Source organism: Phoca vitulina, unplaced genomic scaffold, assembly GCF_004348235.1.
Source record: "Phoca vitulina isolate PV1807 unplaced genomic scaffold, GSC_HSeal_1.0 scaffold2, whole genome shotgun sequence".
Taxonomy (NCBI): Eukaryota; Metazoa; Chordata; class Mammalia; order Carnivora; family Phocidae; genus Phoca; species Phoca vitulina.
The window spans coordinates 27292719-27312374 of NW_022589705.1; the positions used below are offsets into that span (position 1 = coordinate 27292719).

At 42.0% G+C, this 19656-nt stretch overlaps 2 pseudogenes; both read left to right on the plus strand.

The window, feature by feature from the left end:
• The window catches only part of LOC116647037, a 35951-nt pseudogene extending 19297 nt beyond the window's left edge, over nucleotides 1-16654 (plus strand).
• On the plus strand, nucleotides 15831-16058 carry LOC116627265 (annotated as a pseudogene).
• Nucleotides 16655-19656: the final 3002 nt, after the last annotated feature.

The following is a 19656-nucleotide window of genomic DNA, read 5'->3' on the forward strand; positions in this document are numbered from 1 at the left end:
TTACCAGAGATAGGGCAATGGATAAATCAGGGATGTGTTTAGTAGCAAATAAGAACAATGGCGGGGGGTGGGGGTGCACCTAAAACACTGAAGAATGAAAGATTCAGTAGCCTCTCAAACAGTTAAGTCAGGGCATAAGCAAGGCCGACATAAGCCATGAGAGAACCAGGCCCTTTCTTTACATTCAACATCCTTAGCAAGTGGCCTTCCTCTCTGTGATCACAAGATGGCTACTGCACTTCCAGTTCACACGTTTAGATTCAAGGCAAGAAGAAGAAAACAGGCATGAATGAGGACAAAGGAAAAAACAAGTGCCAGGTGAATCTGTCCTTTTAAAAAAGTTCTTCCCCTAGGGCGCCTGGGTGGCTCAGTCGGTGAAGCATCTGACTCTTGATCTTAGCTTAGGTTTTGATCTCAGGATCGGGAGTTCAAGTCCCACATTGGGCTCCACACTGGGTGAGGAGCCAACTTAGAAAAAAAAAAAATTCTTCCCTGGGGTGCCTGGCTGGTTCAGCCAGTGGAGCGTGCATGCGACTCTTGATCTTCGGGTTGTGAGTTCAAGGCCCATGTTGGGGAGATTACTTAAAAATAAAATCTTTTAAAAAAGAAAAAATAATTAAAAATAATTAAAAAGTTCTTCCCGAAACTTACCCAGTAATTTCTGTTTATTGGCCAGAACTGGGCCACATGACCGAACATTCCAGCAAGAGAATCTGGGTAAATAAATATGTTGTTTTCTGGCTTGTATAGCAGAGGGCACTAGGAAAAAGGCTTTCTGTAAGCCAGGCCCCAGTGTCTGCCACAGAAGGAATAGTAGAGGAAAGGAAGGGCCCTAAAGTCACCCACTGAGATGGGAATTTCCTAGGCTTACCCCCTAAGGTCAATGTCCCTTTCAAGACAAGACTTTGAAAATAGTTCTCCGGTTAGTGCCCAGTGTTCTATCTGAACAACTTGTGTATGACCAGGCAGAGAAAAGATGCCTACTCAGAAAGTCTATGGGGAGAAAGGTACTATCTGAGCTGGAGATCGTCTGACTGAAGAAAGTTTTGCACACCTCTGCTTGGCTAACTGCTACCTGATTCTTCAATTTCCAGTAAGTTTAGCAATTCCTCCGGAAGACCTACCTTGATTTCTTAGACCAAATGATACACTTTGCTAAATGACCCCAGATAACCTTGAAGTCATCTTTCATAACACCTCTCTCTCTCCTTTGTAAGCCTCGTTTGATGTCTTCTTTCCCCACTAGCTATGGAAATTCTAAGAGGATAGAATCCATATCTGTCATGTTCATTGATACTTCCCAAGCACTTAGCACATCTAGCATATAATAGATACTCGGTAAATTTTTACTGCATGGAATTAAACTGATCTGGCTCTCCTACTAATATGTTGTGCTCCTCTGTAAGTTATCACATTTATAATGATATAGTTATTTGTGTGATTATTTAAGTAAACTCTACCCCTAACATGGGACTCGGACTCACAACCCTGAGATCAAGAGTCACATTCTCTACCAACTGAGCCAGGCAGCTACCCCATGTGATTATTTGTTTAAAATCTGTTTGCCCACTAATCTATTAGCCCTACGAGAACAAGGAGTAAGTCAGTTTGATTCACTGATGTATCTCCAGCATCTTTCATATTGCCTGGCATACAGGTACAGGTATATTTGTTCCATAAATACTTGTTGAATGAATGAATGAATGATTACTTTAGTTAAGATATGCAACCTCCCTGATCCTCAGTTTCCTAATCTGTAATAATAACTACTCATAAGTTACCATGATGATTAAGTATCTGGCATGTATTATTAATTCCTTTCCTCCCCGTTGTGAACCCATAGCCTGAATCTCCAGCGTTTGCTATAAGGATGAAAAAAGAACAGGGAATTCAAGGAACTTATCTGGGATTTGGCCCCAGGAACTTTAATCTGCAAAAGGTCTGTGACAGGAGGAAGAGAGTGTGAAAGTCTGCTAGGGCTGCCTACCACAGATTGTGTGTCTTAAAGAGAGAAATTTGTTTCCTTATAGTTCTATAGGCTAGAAGTCCCAGATCAAGGTGTCAGCAGCACTGCTTTCTTCTAAGGTCTCTCTCCTTGGCTTGTAGCTGGCTGTCTTCTCTCTGTGTCTTCACGTGGTCTTCCTCTGTGCATGTCTGTGTCTTAACCTCTTCTTCTTATAAGGACACCTGTCCCATTGGATTAAGGTCCATCCCAACAACGTCATCCTACCTTAATTACCACTTCAAGGACCCTCTCTACAAATACAGTCACCTTCTGAGGTGCTGGGGGTTAAGGCTTCAACATATGAACTCAGGGAGGACACAATTCAGCCCACGACAGGGAGCAATGGAAAATCTGCTACTACTCTTCTCTCAGTTCTAAAAATATCTCATACACAATCCTCCGGTGGAGGTAAGTAAGTTTTAAAATGCAGGAAATCTTAACCTTAACATAGATTGCTTCACGAAGCAGAATGCTTTCTGTGTTCCATCAGTGACACAGATGGGAGGCGAGGTGCAAGAATGAGAAATAAGTAATTTCGCTCACAAGTCGCTACTGGGAAGGGCAGAGGTACATAGGTCAAAGGATAAGGATAAATACAATTTATGAGACATGTACTATGTGTCATGCTAAGAATGAGTGACATTAGTCCATTTCTTCTATTTATTCCTAACATTAACTCAATGCAGCAGATATATTATCATTATCCTCATTTTACAGTGAAGGAAGTGTAAACACAGAATCATTAGGTCAGAGCAGGGGTCCGAATCAAAGTTGGTCACACTGCTACCATCTGGGGACAGTTTTCAACATGAGGACATAGAGAGCACAAGAATAGGCATGTCAAAAAGAAGTAGGAGGGCAGCAAAAACAAACTTGTCCTGCTCTATGATTTTGCAAGAATAAAAATTATAATTGTGTGCATTCATCTGGACATGTGGGCTGGAGGCTGCCATACTAGGAATATAGGTGTCAAATGTCCTAGGATTTACCCTCCCACCCCCAACACACCAGCCCAGTTTTGGAGGTGCGACTCTTATCTATGCAGGAAGGGCTGGACTCAGCCCTGGGTGTTCCCCATTCTGGACAGCCTGTGGAAACAGATCCTGTACTTAAACTCCTCCATGACTCAGGGCTTTCTCTAGGGCATGGTTCTCCACCCCACCAGACCTAATACTCCTTTCTTACAACAAATCTTTTGTAACCCTTCCTTTGCCGTCACAGAAATTCTTAGATAATATAACCTACCCACACATAATTTCAGGAAAAAAATAATAATAACACTATCTAGGGTGACCAACAGTTCTGGTTTACTTGGGACTGGAGAACTTTCTGGGACACTGGATTTTTGGCACTAACTCTTGATTATAATATAGAAGAGATATAAAGTAATTAAAAATAAATTAACATGCATTAGAAGTCTTTGCTTGGGGCATGTTTGGTGGGCCATTAGAATACCCATCGAATAGTCAGTTGCTTACACTTACTTACAATGAATGAGTTAAGAAATAAGAGAATGCTTTTTATGCATCTCTGCTAACAGAGAAGTTGGATTTTCATTCTTAGAAAGGTTTAATTTTAATTTAATTGCAAAGTATCAGATCTCCTATGTTACCTATTTGCACGTGACAGTTACAAATGCAGCCTGATACAGTTGTGTCATTCTGTCATTCTGTGTCATTCTGACTCAAATCCCATGAGTAGCATTGCAGTGGGTATTGCGATTTTGTGAAATGGTGAGCATTTCTTGGTAAAGCTCAAAATAAATTAAGTAGGATCTTCCCTTCGTTTAGTTGGTGATTGAATTCCCAAATGCTTCTCCCACACCAACCAATTCTTCAACACCACCTGGTTATCCTGCACTTCCATTCCATTCCGACACTAACTGAAGTTAGCACAGACCTCAGAGGTGAAGGGCTCAGTCCCACAACATCCCTCCCCTCCTGGAGATGCTAATCACAGGTAGTAGGTCCCCAGGTTATCCATTCTTCTGTCTGAGTTGGCTCCAAATCAGAGGTTCACCAGGAACCCCTCCTTGGATTAGATAATTTTCCAGAACAGCTCACAGAACTCAGAGAAACACTTCCTTTTGTTTACTAGTTTATTACATAATTAAGGGCATGATAAAGGGTATTGATGAACAGCCAGATGAAGAAATGGGAAGGGGTGTGGAGCTTCCATGTGCTCTCAGGACACACCACTCTACACAGCACCTCCATGTGTTCACCAGCCTGGAAGCTCTCTGAACCCTGTACTTGGGGGGATATTTACGTACCCTTCAGCACGTAAGCATGATCAATCATTAACTCGTTCTCTAGGCCCTCTCCCCTTCCCAGAAGACAGAGAATGTAGCTGAAAGTCCCAAGCTTCTAATCACGTGTGATCAGCCCCCATCCTAAAGCTATCCAGGAACCCACCGAGAGTCATCTCATTAGAACACAAGGCACTCTTGTCACCTAAGAAATCCCAAGGATTTTGGGAGTTCTGTGTGAGAAACCAAGGTCAAAGACCAAATATTAGAACAAAAGATGTTCCTAGGGCTTTCACCACTTAGGAAATTACAAGGGTTTTACGAGCTGTGTGCAAGGAATAGGGGACTGAGACATATATATATTTCTATTATTTTACATTTCATTTGTGTGTGTAAAATGGAATTAGAACCTAGGTTTGAAGTTTATAAACAGGTTTTTCACATACGTCAACCTTGATCTGGTGTTACATTTGAGAATCCTGTGTGATGAGGGACAATTCTTTGTTGCGTGGGACATCCTACTTATTGAAACATGTCTCTCCTCCCTGGTCCCCACCTACTAAATTCTAGTAGAGCTCATTCATAAAGTTCCAAATCACCACAATTGAGACTCACTTCTCTAGGATGCCATCATAGAGATGAGGGAACCCCAAGTGCTAACAGAACGAATGATCTACCTGGAGATCATAGCTACCTTGTGGGGATTGTAATTAATTAAAATGAGATACTATATGGAAGTGCATAGCACAACGCCTGGTCCATAGTAACCACTCAGTGAGTGGTAATTATCCCAACTTTATCTTACTTCTTTTTCTTTTTCTTTTTTTTGTGCATTAGTTTTCTTGTTTTTGTTTTTGTTTTTTTTAAGATTTTATTTATTTGACAGAGAGAGACACAGCGAGAGAGGGAACACAAGCAGGGGGAGTGGGAGAGGGAGAAGCAGGCTCCCCACTGAGCAGGGAGCCCGATGCAGGGCTCGATCCCAGGACCCTGGGATCATGACCTGAGCTGAAGGCAGATGCTCAATGACTGAGCCACCCAGGCACCCCAACTTTATCTTATTTCTTAAACAACCCAAACCTACTCCAGTCTGAGAGCCTTAGAATTTCTACTCCCTCTGCCTGGAATGTTCTTTCCCAGTCTGACTCCTAATCATTTACATCTTAACTCAGAAGGTCCCTTATCAGAGAACCTTTCATAGCTACCTACCTAAAGTAATAAACTTCATCCCTTCTCATAGCCTATCACATGACCTTGTTTATTTCACTCACAGCAATGGTCATGGTCTGGAATTACCAGGTTCACTTGTCCACTTGTTTATTGACTCTTTCTTCCCAGAGGCCTTGTCTGTCTCACTCACTGGTCTGTCACCAGCCTCTAGAGGAGGGCCAGGCACAGAGTAAGGCCCCCAGTAAACACTGACGGAGTGACTAGTTTGATTCTTAAACCAACATAGATGTGGCTTCAACTTAAAACTGGTCTAGTTGACTAGATCTGAGAACTAGAAGGCCGCTTGTGAGCTCTTCCAGTCTAGCCTCTGGCATTTCCCCTCGCTACAGGGAAGGCAGGGGAAGGAGAGCCCTTCACAGCATGGACAGGCTAAGACCTGACCACAACAAATCAATCACCAGGCAGCTGAGGATAAGAGGTGGGGTAAATTAACTGCTCACATACTTAGCCTCAAATACCCAGGAACATTATGTCTTTTGATTCCCCAGAGGTATCTGAGCCACTAATTTACAAAGAAGTGAAATAGGAGTAGAGCTGGAGCCAAGGGATAAGAAGGTGGTTACCTTCTTAGTCCATGGCGGTGCAAAGAAGTGTTAAAAAGACTGCCAGGAAAATGCAGAGGCCAAAAATGCCCATCTGGAGGACCAGTCAAGTACACAAGCCTGCCTTAAAGCCAGAAACTATGGAGACCTTGTTTGTCTACCATAGACTTTGAGAAGCCCCTAAAGAACTCAAATTTATGAACAAATACATACGGGGCACTTTCTATATGCAAATCAAAGGATGGAAATTAAATGACCATTTCCAGCTGATCTTGTTCCTGGATTTTTCTCTGAGGAGATTGGAGGGACCTGTTTTTTCATGATGATTGGATCCCTGGATCTTTGCAGACTCTGGGTTACCAAAGGGCTACTGCTTGAGAGAAAAGTCCAATCAAACAGGCTTCGGAGTGTCCTAATCCTCTCCAACTTTGCTTTCTAGCCCCCATAAGGATTTAGATGAAGAGAATATTGTGGGAATAGGCACTGGAAAGAGCAAGAAGTTTGGTGTCAGGTGGACACAGGTTTGAAATCCACCCACCAATGATTATTAACAAAGACCTTAGGGGCACCTGGATGGCTCAGTCCATTAAGCGTCTGCCTTCGGCTCAGGTCATGATCCCAGGGTCCTGGGATCGAGCCCTACCTTGGGCTCTCTGCTCAGCGGGGACCCTGCTTCCCCCTCTGCCTGCTGCTCCCCCTGCTTGTGCTCTCTCTCTCTCTATGTCAAATAAATAAATAAAATCTTAAAAAAAAAACGCACACAACAAAACAAAGACCTTAGGTAATTTACATAACCTGCCTGCACTTCAGTTCCCCCCCTTTTAAAATGAAGTTAATAATACTTCTGTTACAGGGCTCATATATGGACTAAGTAAAATTGCAATGTATATAAAATATTTAGCACACCTTTCAGGGGCTGTATGCCAAGTATTTATTTCCTCACCCTTAAGAGGGAGGGTGACAATTACTTCAAAGTGGGGGAACATTATGTGGGTTCATGTAGAAAATAGCAAAGCAGAGACAGGAAGGAGGATACAAAAGTGACTAACGTAGGAAGAGGTCACAGCTGAGTTACCAAGCAGGCTAAAGTTACCTTGGTTCATAATCGGTAATGGGGGGCCCTGGTACAGCTCAGTGACTCGGCTTGGGTTTTATATTCAGAAAACGTGGCTTGTCCCAGCTCTGATGCTTGCCAGTGAGCTGGGGCAAGGCACTTCACTTCTCAGCCTCCTTACAGGTAAAATGGCATTAATAGTATCTGGCTTATTATGAAAATATACTGAGATATAGGATGGAAGACACCTGGCTCCCAGCAAGACTCTTATACTCTTAGTAGCTCCCCTTAACCAGTGGAGAGCTGCTGAGCCAGTGTCTGAACAGGCAGGAACAATGAACATGAACTTCACTTATTTATTAGCATTTCAGCCAGGATAGGCTAGATTATGCTGTTAGAAGTAATCCTAAAATTTCAGTGACTTAAATATGAAGATTTCTTTCTTTCTTAAGTAGGCTCCACACTCAACATGGGGCTCAAACTCACGACTAAGATCAAGAGTCACACGCTCGGGTGCCTGGGTGGCTCAGTTGGTTAAGCGATTGCCTTTGGCTCAGGTCATGATCCTGGAGTCCCGGGATCGAGTCCCGCATCAGGCTCCCTGCTCCGCGGGGAGTCTGCTTCTCCCTCTGACCCTCTCCCCTCTCATGTGCTCTCTCTCTCTCTCTCTCTCTCAAATAAATAAATAAAATCTTAAAAAAAAAAAAAAAGAGTCACACGCTCTACAGACTAAGCCAGCCAGGCACCCTGAAGATTGATTTCTTTTTTCTTTTTTTAAAAAATTTTATTTATTTATTAGTCAGAGAGAGAGCAAGAGCTAGAGAGAACACAAGCTGGGGGACTGGCAGGCAGAGGGAGAAGCAGGCTCCCTGCTGAGCAAGGAGCCCGATGTAAGACTCCATACCAGGACCCTGGGATCATGAGCTGAGCTGAAGGCAGAGGCTCAATCGACTGAGCCATCCAGGTGCCCCTGAAGATTTATTTCTTATTCACCCTACTTTCTAGTGTGGTCAGGTGGGGGTCCTATTCCACACCATTGTCATCTTCACTCCAGGCCCCAGGCTGACAAAGCAGTCACTAGTAGAAACATTGCTGGTTGCCATGACAAGAAAAAGATAAGACGGGGAAGCATCCTGACTTTCAAAGTTTCCACTCACATTTCACTGGCCAAAGCATGGCACACAGTGATACCTTCGAGTGGGTGGGAAAGTACAACCCACCATATGTCAGGAAGGAAGGAGAACAAGAATATTTGTGAACAGCCTTAATGACTCTGTAGTTAGGGAGCAAAGACTTCAGAACGATTTAATTATCTCTTTCCCCAGAGAAAGACTTACCATGAATTAGCTTGTTGAGAACTGGCACATTACCAAGGATATGTTTTTCTTTTCTTGAGGAAAATAAATTATTAGCAAATAATCTTGCTGAGTTGTACTTTTTGCAGTATTTTTGGTTGCTATGCCCACTGCTGGGGTTAACTACACTAAGTTAATTTCTGGAGCCTTCTTTACTGTAATCAAGAAGATGGCCTTTTCGTCACCCATGGATCTCTTCCTCTCTCCCATGTAATAAAGGTGTAGCTCCTTTATATTCTTCCTAACCATATTTTGAAACCCCAAATTTCTGACAGCATCAAAAACATTGAACACTCTGTCAGAAACCATGAATTTGAAATGGCCTGTGTGTATGTGTATTTCCCGCTAAGAGTTGGTTCTCTTGCAACCCAGAAGCATGGGAAAATAATGCTTCCTTCCCAATTTATAATACGCAGGTGTTTCTCAGATCCTCCTTCTCTAAGAAGTCTTCCTAAAACACAGGAGGTGTCTTGGTTCTCTACTGCTGCATAATAAGTGACCCTGATACTTAGTGGTGTAAAAGAACAATAAACATTCATATTTCCCACAGTTTTTGTGAGTCATAAATTCTGAAGCAGCAGAGCTGGAAGTTTTGAATTGAGGTCTGCTGGGAAGTTGGAGTTAAGATGTCAGCCAGGGCTACGGTCATCTGAAGACTTGTCAGAGGCTAGAGGTCTGCTTCTAAGACACATCCAAAGATCCACTTCCAAGTGATTTCCAAGACTCACTCAGATGGCTGGAAAGTTGGTGTTGCCTATCGACAGGAGGTCTCAATTCTTCCCTGTACATGGCCTCTCCACAAAGCTGTTTGGGGTCCTTTCCCCTGAGTGAGCCAAGAAAGGCAAAGATCGAAGCTGCAATATTTTTTATGACTGAAACTCAAACTCACACACTGTCACTTCCACAGTGTTCTGGCCCACATACAGGGTAACATGGGAGGGCATTATACATGAATATGTGAATACCAGGAGGCAAGGATTATCAGAGGCTGTCTTCTTGGAGGCTGGCCGTTACAGGAAGTAATGCAAGAATTCTTTCAATTCCCTTGAAGTCTACTCCAAATATAAAAATAAAAATTACAAGATAAGTTATATGAAGGCAAAGACTTTTTTTTCCTGTTTGTTGTGCTTACCTCTTTGGACATGACTTAACACAACAGATTCTCAATAAATGTTGGTGTAATGCATAGAGAAGATGAAAAATCAGGAAAACTTTTTTTAAAAGTCTCTCAGTAAAACATTGTAAGTACTATATGCTTTTTAGTTTCAAGTAAGGCATACAAATGCCTGGGATATGTGATACACAATGCCTTATCACAATGTAGATACCAAATAAACACTGAGAAAATAAGATCCACCAAGTCCACTCCAAGTTGGTCCAAACTCATCAACTTTTAGAAGCATGAGTTCATCAGGAAGGCAATGTAGCACATGTAATAGACTTGGAATTAAAATCAGAGAAGTCAGATGAGAACCAGTCCTTTTACCTCCCTGGGCCTCAGTCTCCCTACTTACAACAGCAGAGGTTTGGACTAAATGATATCAAAGGCACTTCTAGCATGAACATTCTGACATTACTTGACCTCAATTTAAATTTCACTATACATTTAAAGTGAGGCCTGTAAGGAATTATTTCTGATCAACTTTATTGATTAGATAGTTCTTCCATATGTGCTTGGTTTGAGGCTAAAATGTGTACATAGGTCTGGATTTGTTTAAGGTTTGCTTAAGGTTTATTATTAAATCTATTTGTATAAAAATTCCAGAAGCTTCCTGGGAAAGAATTTACTCTAATGGAAGTGAGAGTTTGGTTCAAAAAACAATTTCTTAAAAACTGGAGGAAAGGTGATTTTAGAAGCAGCCCCCTGTCTACCTAGCAAATTATCTAATTTTGTAGCGTGTTTCATTCCGTCCATGTACCCGACAGGCTGAAGTTAAAACAGATGCATTAAAATCTGCAGCAGATTTTTCATGTATCACCTAAAGCTGAACACAGTACTCTAAGAGTGGTTGGACCACAAAGGAAGAGAATGCAAACATTCCCTTACCTGGGGCTTTAGAAAGCTAGAATTTTATTTGGGAGGTGTACATTTTGTCACCTCTTGATTCACAGTGAGTCAACAATAATCAAAACTTCACATATTGTTGTAGTCACCACATCTTCACCTAGACTTTGTATTAAACATCTTCTTGTTAGAATCATCCCATCGTTCTTAGTCCAGGTGTCCTTGCATCCTGCTTTCTGCCTCTTAGGCATGGTGGGGTTTCAGTTAACGTCCTTAAATTCCTTCTCCTCCCTCCTGTTTGATCTCTTGCTGGATTGACCATAAGGCACAGGAGCCCACTGGCATAGTTCACACAAGTCAGCTTCCACAGAGAGCAGGGTGGATAGTGGAGAATGGATCTGGAGGAACAAGGGCAAGATATTCAGCACAAGTGGTCTTTTCTGGGTCATTAATAGAAATGTGGGAACATCCAGGACCATGAATGGAAATCTTTTGCACAGCCACTAGAAATGTTTCATTTGATATTGATCTATTAATCTGAAACACACAGTCCATATGGTGTAATATCACAAGGAATATTCTTTTTTTTGGTGTGTTTTTTTATTTTAATTTTTATTTTAAGTAGGCTCCACACCCAACATGGGGCTTGAACTCATGAGCCCAAGATCAAGAGTCGCATCCTCCACCCATTGAGCCAGCCGGGAATCCCTAACAAGGAATATTCTTAACATACTAATACCTCCTTCTCCTAGTACTGTTTTTTTTAAGTTTTATTAAGATATAATTCACCAATTCAGTGTATAAATCAATGGATTTTGGTCTATTCACAGTGATGCAACCATCACAACAATCAATTTTAGAACATTTTCATCTCCCCAAAAGAAACTGCATATTCATTACCATTCACCCTTCATTCCTCCTCAAACACCCCCAGCCCTGGCAACCACTAATCTCCTTTCTGTCTCTACAGATTTGCCTATTCTGGATATTTCACATAAATAGAATTATACAAAATGTGGTCTTTTTATGTTTGGCTTCTTTCACTAAGCATACTGTTTTCAAGGCTCATCCATGTTGCAGCATATATCAGGGATTCATTTCTTTTTATTGCCAAATGATAGCTATGAATGTCCATGTGCCAGTTTTTGTGTGGTCATACATTTTCATTCCTTTGGGTATATGCCTAGAAGTAGAATTGCTCTACTCATATGGGTCATGTGGTAACTCTGTGTTTAACCTTTTCAGGAACTGCCAGACTGCTTTCAAAAATGGCCGCCCCATTTTACATTTCTACAAGCAGTGTATAGTGTTTCCATTTCTCCATATCCTTGCCAACACCTATTATTTGTCATTTTCATGATAGCCATCCTAACGTATGTGTAGTCTCTCCTTGTAGTTGTAGTTTGCATCTCTCTGATTGCTAAAGATGTCAAGCATCTTCATGTGCTTACTTTTGTTGGCATATCTTCTTTAAAGAAATGTCCATTTGGGGCACATGGCTGGCTCAGTTGGAGGAGCATGAGACTCTTGATTTTGGGGTCATGAGTTCAAGCCCCATGTTGGTGTAGAGATTGCTTAAATAAATAAAGCTTAAAAAAAAAAAAAAGAAATGTCCATTGAGGTCTGCTGTCCATTTTTTAAAATTAGGTTATGTGATTTTTATTATTGAACTGTAAGGGTTCTTTACATATTTTAGATATATGTCTCTTATTATATATATGGTCTGCAAAACGTTTCTCCCACAGTGTAGGTTCTCATTTCACTTTGTTGATGGTGTCCTTTGAAGCACAAAGTTTTTAATTTTGATGACGTCCAATCTATCTATTTTTTTTTCTTTTTTGCGTGTGCTTTTGGAGTTATATTCTAGTGCTGTTTTGAAAGCTACTTTTTCTTAGCTTCCTGTTCAGGTTTAGAAAAATAGTTCTGATTTCCCTTTCCTGCTCTGAGTTACTTAGAATAGTAGAAGCTAATATTTACTAAGCACTTACTATGTGCCAGGTTTTTGCTAAGAGTTTAGACAGCTTGGGTAACCAGCCAATCTGATTCTGGAGCTTATACTTCACTGTCCTACAGAACGTATCTTCCTCATCTTGACATTTGTTTCATTTTTGCAGGAGGAAAACAGTGTATCTGCTGTTGGTGTTGGAGAGATTACTCTGTCCATGTTCTTTGTTCCCTTCCCTTTCCTGAGGTGAGTCCTCTGCCCCACCTTCCGAGGACTGCCAGAATCTACAAAGTCTCCAACACACACACATACTTGTCCAAAAAGGCAAAACAACACCCTCGTTCATGACACAGAATAGCAAGGCCCTGATGCCACAGCGTAGCTGCCCCTACCCTTTCCTTTGGTTGTGATAGTGTCTAGGGCCTGACATCCAGGAGCAACTCTGACACTCCTGGAAAGTGAATTCCACTCGGGGTTGCCTTGCAACTCACACTGAAAGCCCCCAAGTTTAAAACAGGTCAACTTTCAATGCAATCACATTTCATCACGTGGGGCAATAAATGACAGAAGCAAGTCAGAGGATCCTCTCAGTTCTTCCTTTCACTTAGACAATATTGATGTTTTGACTTCCACTTTAGGTTTTCTAAATAAATGAGGTCAGAAGTATGTAACAGGAGGCCACAGGCTTCTTCCCCCACACCTGCCCCCTGTCCCACTGTATCCAATTGCCTATGGAAGCCATTTGAAACTTCAGAATGTCTCTCAGACTCAGCCTCACTCTCCTACTTCAGCCTTCTTGCCACTGCACCTGTTCAGGCCATTCCGGTCTCTTAGGTGAACTAACTGGAATTCTTTCAAAGTCCCTTCTTCAATCTAATTGAGTTGAAATAAATGATCTCTTCATGGCTGTCTTCCTCAGTAGATTATGAGATCTTTAAGGTCAGAGACCAAAAGAATTAATTTCCTCAGAAATAAGCTTAGGGTCTACCATCTAAAGGTATTTATTTAGGGGCGCCTGGGTGGCTCAGTTGGTTAAGAGTCTGCCTTCGGCTCAGATCATGATCCCAGGGTCCTGGGATCAAGTCCCACGTAGGGCTCCCTGCTCAGCGGGAAGCCTGCTTCTCCCTCTCCCTCTGCTTCTACCCTGCTTGTGCTGTGTGTGTGTGTTTGAAATAAATAAATACATACATACATAAAATCTTTTTTAAAAAGTCATTTAATTAGCATTTATAGAAGGAATACTCAGTGCCATAATGTGCCCAGCACCTATAGTCACGATTAAATGTCACGTGAACCAGGTGTTTCAGGAACCCCTTCCTGCCCTGCTATGAAGTACATGGGCTTTGCTCACATTTGAGAGGGGGAGACCAAGCCAAAGTAGGCATCTTGTCTCAGATAATTTGGGGGGTGTCATCTACTGGCTTGTGAACTCCCCTTTATCTTAGTTATGGGGAGAGTCTGGACTGTGTCCCTGTTAGACCCATCTCTACCCAGGCCCACCAAGTGCTCAGGAAGTTTGTTGTTTCCTAAACACACCACACCCAATTTCCTGAGCCTAAACACCCTTGAACACCGAAGAAGGAGTAACCAAAAAAGTTAGGTAAGCACTTCAAAATCATTCCTAGTAGGAGAACCAATAGTGATATCCTGTCTTAGTAACCTGCTTGCCATGACCTTGTGGGGACAGGTGGAGATGAGCAGATTAAGACAAGGGCTCACACTGAGCCTTCAGGACCTATACCACATGGATGCTGCGTCTCTCCAAGCCTCTGTCATCCTCCTCACATCCTCTAAGTTGCCTAGGTAACACTCCCATCCCTTTGCCACAGAACACTGCCCCATTCCTTACAAGAGGAAGAGGTCCCAAGTTGCTGCTATCTCTTCTTAAGTGTAAAATTAATGCCTTGGGCTTCAGCTGGATGTTTAACGAAAGACTTCCTCTACCCAGCCTACTGCTAGCTCTTAAGTAGGACGAACGTGGGCTGGTCTTGTAGTGAAACACACTGGGGGGACCTTTGATGCCTCTCACTCTTAGGCAGCAAAGGCTGCAGGCAGAGGCAAGTTTCATCTTGAATTACCTAAGGACAGATATCTCTCCATGGTCAGTATTACTCATCTTCCAAAGATAATTCAGGCCAGTAACACTGGAGAAAAATATTTTCAGCCACTAACATGTTTTTCACCTGGCCCTATGATGAAAACTTTGGCATTATTGTGGTAAAGTAGGCTTTGTTTCCTTCCTGGATTTATTTCATCACAAAGGTCCCTTGTTAATTGAGGATGTTTGTTTACTTCCTATGATAGAATTTGTTGATCCCCAAATCTCTCCCCAGATGGAACGGGGGCGGGGAGGATCACTCCTTATTCTGCCACAGCAATAAATAAAAACTTAAAAGTTTGCCTGTAGAAGTAGCAAGATAATTGCAAAGGGAATGTTTATGGATTCAGGGCCTTGAACTATAAAGCATCCTTAAGAAACTGACATCTTCAATTTCAAAGGAAATTGTGAGATTCCTAACCAACATGTGTCTTTTTGCCTAGGGGCTAGACTCTCAACTTGTCCCCCTCCATTTCCAGCTCACTATCTGCAAGATGAAAGGAACCAATCTAAGATTTCTAGAAGATTCTTGGAATTCCAAGTAATTCAATTAACATTAACGTCTACTGAGTATCTGCTATGTGCAGTATTGGGTGGTAAAAATTCAATTTTGTACATTCAGGTAGAAATTCCCATGGTTTCAATAACCTGCTTTGAGAAATTGTGCTAGAACAAAGGTTGACATAAACAGTATTATTTCTTTTGCCTTGTCAACCTAGCAGCAAAGGAAGAAAACATTTTCCCAAAATGATTTATCCTAAAAACCCTGAGCCCTACAGGGGATTCTCATGGGATAGGTCACTGGGGTTTATGGAAGAGCATTCCAAATTCCTTCTATGCTTTCCTTCAATAGTGACTTCACTTAACCTTGACAGTGACAAAGAAACTTCTTCAAGGAAAAATAACTTTAAAAGGAAAAAAAAAAAAAAAAAGGATTTGAACAATAATTCAATCTTAACATTCTTCCAGCAGGAAATATGAGTATATTAATGGTACCAGAAAAAATGTGTTAAAAGAGGCTCAACTGGAAAAAGAAAACATAACTTTTTCTTAAACTCTTTCAAATGACAGAAATTATTCACGGGAATCCAAAAGGGAGCAATCTCTGAGGGTAAAACACTGCTATTTTACTGGTGGGTCTTTAGAAATACCCTAACTTTCCATCCATCCCTATTCTAAGAAATCAACTTCCATTGGAAAATTCCAGGCTTAGGCAAAAGAGTCTATTTAACTTACATTATAATGCAAAACATTGCTTGCCAGAGAACCTCCATCACCTATCAGGGTAGCTGCTGCTTCTCTCTCTTTAAAATGATACATTACCAAATGATTCTAAATTCTCAGATGCAAGACTGTACTTCCAGGCATCATTTCTATAGTTTGTTACTAGAGAAGTTTCTCTGAACATGGAGAGCACTGGAAACCATGGGGAAGAGAGGCAGTGTTCTCTCCTGAGGGTGAAATTGGCTCTTAGTGTTGCCTCTGCCACTGCCATGTGTCATTGATGATCTTTCTTCTCTTCCTTTGTGAGAGGGAGGAGGAGAGTGGCTTTGTGAGAGAGAGCCCTCTGAGTGGCTAAGAAAGAAAGGAAGAAAGAAGAAAGAAAGAAAGAAAAAAGAAAGAAGAAAGAAAGAAAGAAAGAAAAAGAAAGAAAAGGAAGGAAGGAAGGAAGGAAGGAAGAGGGAGAGAGAGAGAAGGAAAGAACGAAGGGAGGGAGGGAGAGAGGGCGGGAGGGAAGGAATTCTCAGTTGCATCTGCCCTTCCACCTTGATTCTAATGTCAGATTCTAAATGAAATTTGTACCAGTACACATACAAACAGAGACTTTAGAAGTAAGAATCATTCTAGATGATTTTCCCTTTTCCACTTACCGAAAATACAAGTTTTGATTTTTTTTTTGTTATTGCTTTGGTTTTACATCTCAGGACATGGTGTCACCTGCTTGATGGATCAGAACATAAATCCAGTTGACATCCTTAATTCCCTTTCCCATCTCCCCATATCCAATTCATGCACTTGTCCTGTAGGCTCCGCCACTATATCACCATCATCACCATCTGCTGCTCCCGATGTCCACTGCTGCTGTCCCGGTCCAAGCCACCAATATCTCACACAAAGGAGTACCACTCTGGTTTCCTGAAACCTCTTCTCCTTCCACTCTTGCTCCCCTAAAATTCATTATTCCCGTAGTCATCAGGTTAATCTTCAAGAGCTTAAATCTGATCACGTTACTTGATGTGGGAAACAAAGGCAGAAGAAAAATGATTAAGCTTCCTTACTACGTACAGCCCACTGACAAGTCCTTGAGACAGGCAGAGGGACCTTCCTCTAGGGACTCAGCTGCCTCGATGTGGATAGTTTGCTAAGGGCAAAAGGCAATCTTAGTCCAGCCCCCAGGATCCTGTAAGTCTATTTTAACATACAAAAATTCCTTCAGAAACTTCCTTTATCTCTACCCCCCCACCACACACGCCAAGATACGTGTTGGCAATCATCCCCCAAGCATATGACCCACCAATATACACCTGAAGGGTCTCATGACTCAGGTTTTATTAGACAGGAATAAATGACCTTTTCCCATCAATAGTTAGCCCCCTCAAGGTCCTGGAAACCTTACTTCCAAAATTGCTTAGAGACTTATGCTCTCCCCAACCCCCCTCCCAAACTGAAAGTATGGAATGGGCCACTCCTCATGACCCTGGTGCAGCTCTTTCTGCCCACGGGTCCTGTCCCCAAGCTTTCATGAAACCAAAAGACGTCTTGCACCAAAGACATCTCAACAATTCTTTCTTGGCCATCGGCTTCGGCTTCGAACCCTAACGTCTTTCCTACACCATTACTTTTCACCCCCTTGACATCTTCTTGTCTTCCATCACACTAAAATAAAATGAAACTTTCTGGCCCAGAAGGCCCTGCATGATTTGGCCCACTTCTTTGACCTTCTTGCATATTCCTCATCCCTTACTCACTGTTCCTAGCCTCTATCAAACAGTATTTCTCTAACCCAAACATCAAATTTTTTCTCACCTCAGCACCTACCCCACAAGTGCTTCATGGACTAGCACCATAGGGATCACTTGGGACCTTATAAGAAATGCAGAATCCCAGGCACAACCCCTCACCTACTAAATTATAATCTGCACTTATACCAGATCACCACTTGATTCATATGCAAATTATAGTTTGAAAAGTTCTAGTTTAGGTCTCAATGCAATTATTACCTCCTCTGAAAGGCTTAGCGGACCCTCAACCCAAATTAGCTTCCCAAATCACTCTCTATTACGCCATTTGGTTTTTTCTGATGGCAGTTAACTTTATTTTTTTAAAGATTTATTTATTTATTTTGGAGGGGGAAGGGGCGGAGGGAGAGAAAGAGAGAATCCCAAGCAGACTCCTGGCTGAGCACAGAGCACAATGTGGGGCTCGATCCCATGACCCTGAGACCATGACCTGAGCTGAAACCAAGAGTCAGATGCTTAGCTGACTGAGTCACCCAGGCACTCCAGCAGTTACCTTTAGAAGAAAATATTTATTAACTAATATCTTTACTGGTTTTTCCCCACCAGAGTGTAAGCTCTGGGAAAGCAGGGGCCATGTTTATGTTGTCCCCTACTGTCTTCCCACCTAGCCTATCTCATCAATACATATTTGATAGATAAATGAATATTCAAATACAACTTTAATCTTAATGATCAAAGAGATGGTGAACTAGAACAAGTTTTTGATTTGCGTTTAGCTGGTTTTTTCTGACATAATTACCAGCTAGAAAAAATTTTGAACTGAATCAATTGTTTTGGCACAAATCACTTGCAGTACCCTAATGGAATTTAGGGAAGGAAGGAGGGAGAGAAGGAGGGAAGGAGAGAAAGATGATTGGCCTTGGAAGATGACAGGGTAATAAATGAAATGGATTGCAAAGGACTGCAGAGGATAGGACCACAGAGGTAACTAAGAGAAGATCACGGTCGGCTCCCCAGTGTGGTGCAAATTATGCTATTATTATTATTTCTCACCTTCTAGAGTTTGTAGAACAGTGAAGACGGAAGCTTTATATTTCCTATTGTACTGCCAGGAATATATCACCAATTAGGAGTCATTAAGAAGGCAAAAGTATGTTAACAACATGTGTGTAGTGAAAAACCTCAGTCCCGTGTTTCTCCCTTATTCTTGCACGACTACAATGCTCATGACACGTCTGATACCAGATGTCTGTGTTGTTTTTTTTCCGCATCAAGCAATTCTGTGACACCAGCTGGGTGTCCCACAAATTAACTCAATTCTGACATCTACCTGGAGATGGCATCAGGTCAGGTGAAGGGCTCAGTCCCATGAGACTGCCCCCCATTTCAAATGCCAATTTTAAGTAGTAGGTCCCCAGGTTACCCACAACTTCTGTTTGACATGGCTAAAATCAGAGGTCCCCATGACCTCCACCCCGTGGATTGGATTATTTGCTAGAACAGCTTACAGAACTCAAGGAAATTCATACATTTACGAGATTATTAGAAGATGTGATAAAGGATACACATGGACAGCCAGATGAAGATACACATAGGATAAGGTCGGGGAGGGTTCCAAGTGCTTCATCCTCCCAATAGGTGAAGGTGTTCACCAGCATGGAAGCTTCCCAAAGCCCATACTTTATGGAGACTTCCTCATGATCAGTTGTTAACTTCATTTCTACTGAGAGTCAAATTGGGTAATTAAACATCAGAAGTTTGTGCCTTGCAAAGAGTAGGCAATCAATACCTATGTACTGAATGAATTAAGAAAAGAATGGTTTCCTTTCCTCATCTCTTTCAGGATGGGTAACTCTATAAGCAAATCTTAACACTCTCCTGGCCAAAGATGGAGACTGTGTGGTGAGAACAATGGGGAGCACAGCTGGAAGGGAGTGTGTTACAGCTCCTCAAGCAAACCATCCTTTCCCTTGGTGTGCAGAGCAAGGAGCAAGGAAGGCCTGCTTTAAGAGTGCAAGAGCTGGGGCTGCCTTGTTGGTTCAGTCAGTAGAGCATGTGCCTCTTCATCTTGGGGTTCTAAGTTCGGGCCCCATGTTGAGTGTAGAGGTTACTTAAAACCAAAGTCTTTAAAAAAGTGGGGGGGCTGCCTAGGTGGCTCAGTCGTTAAGTGTCTGCCTTTGGCTCAGGTCCTGATCCCAGGATCCTGGGATCAAG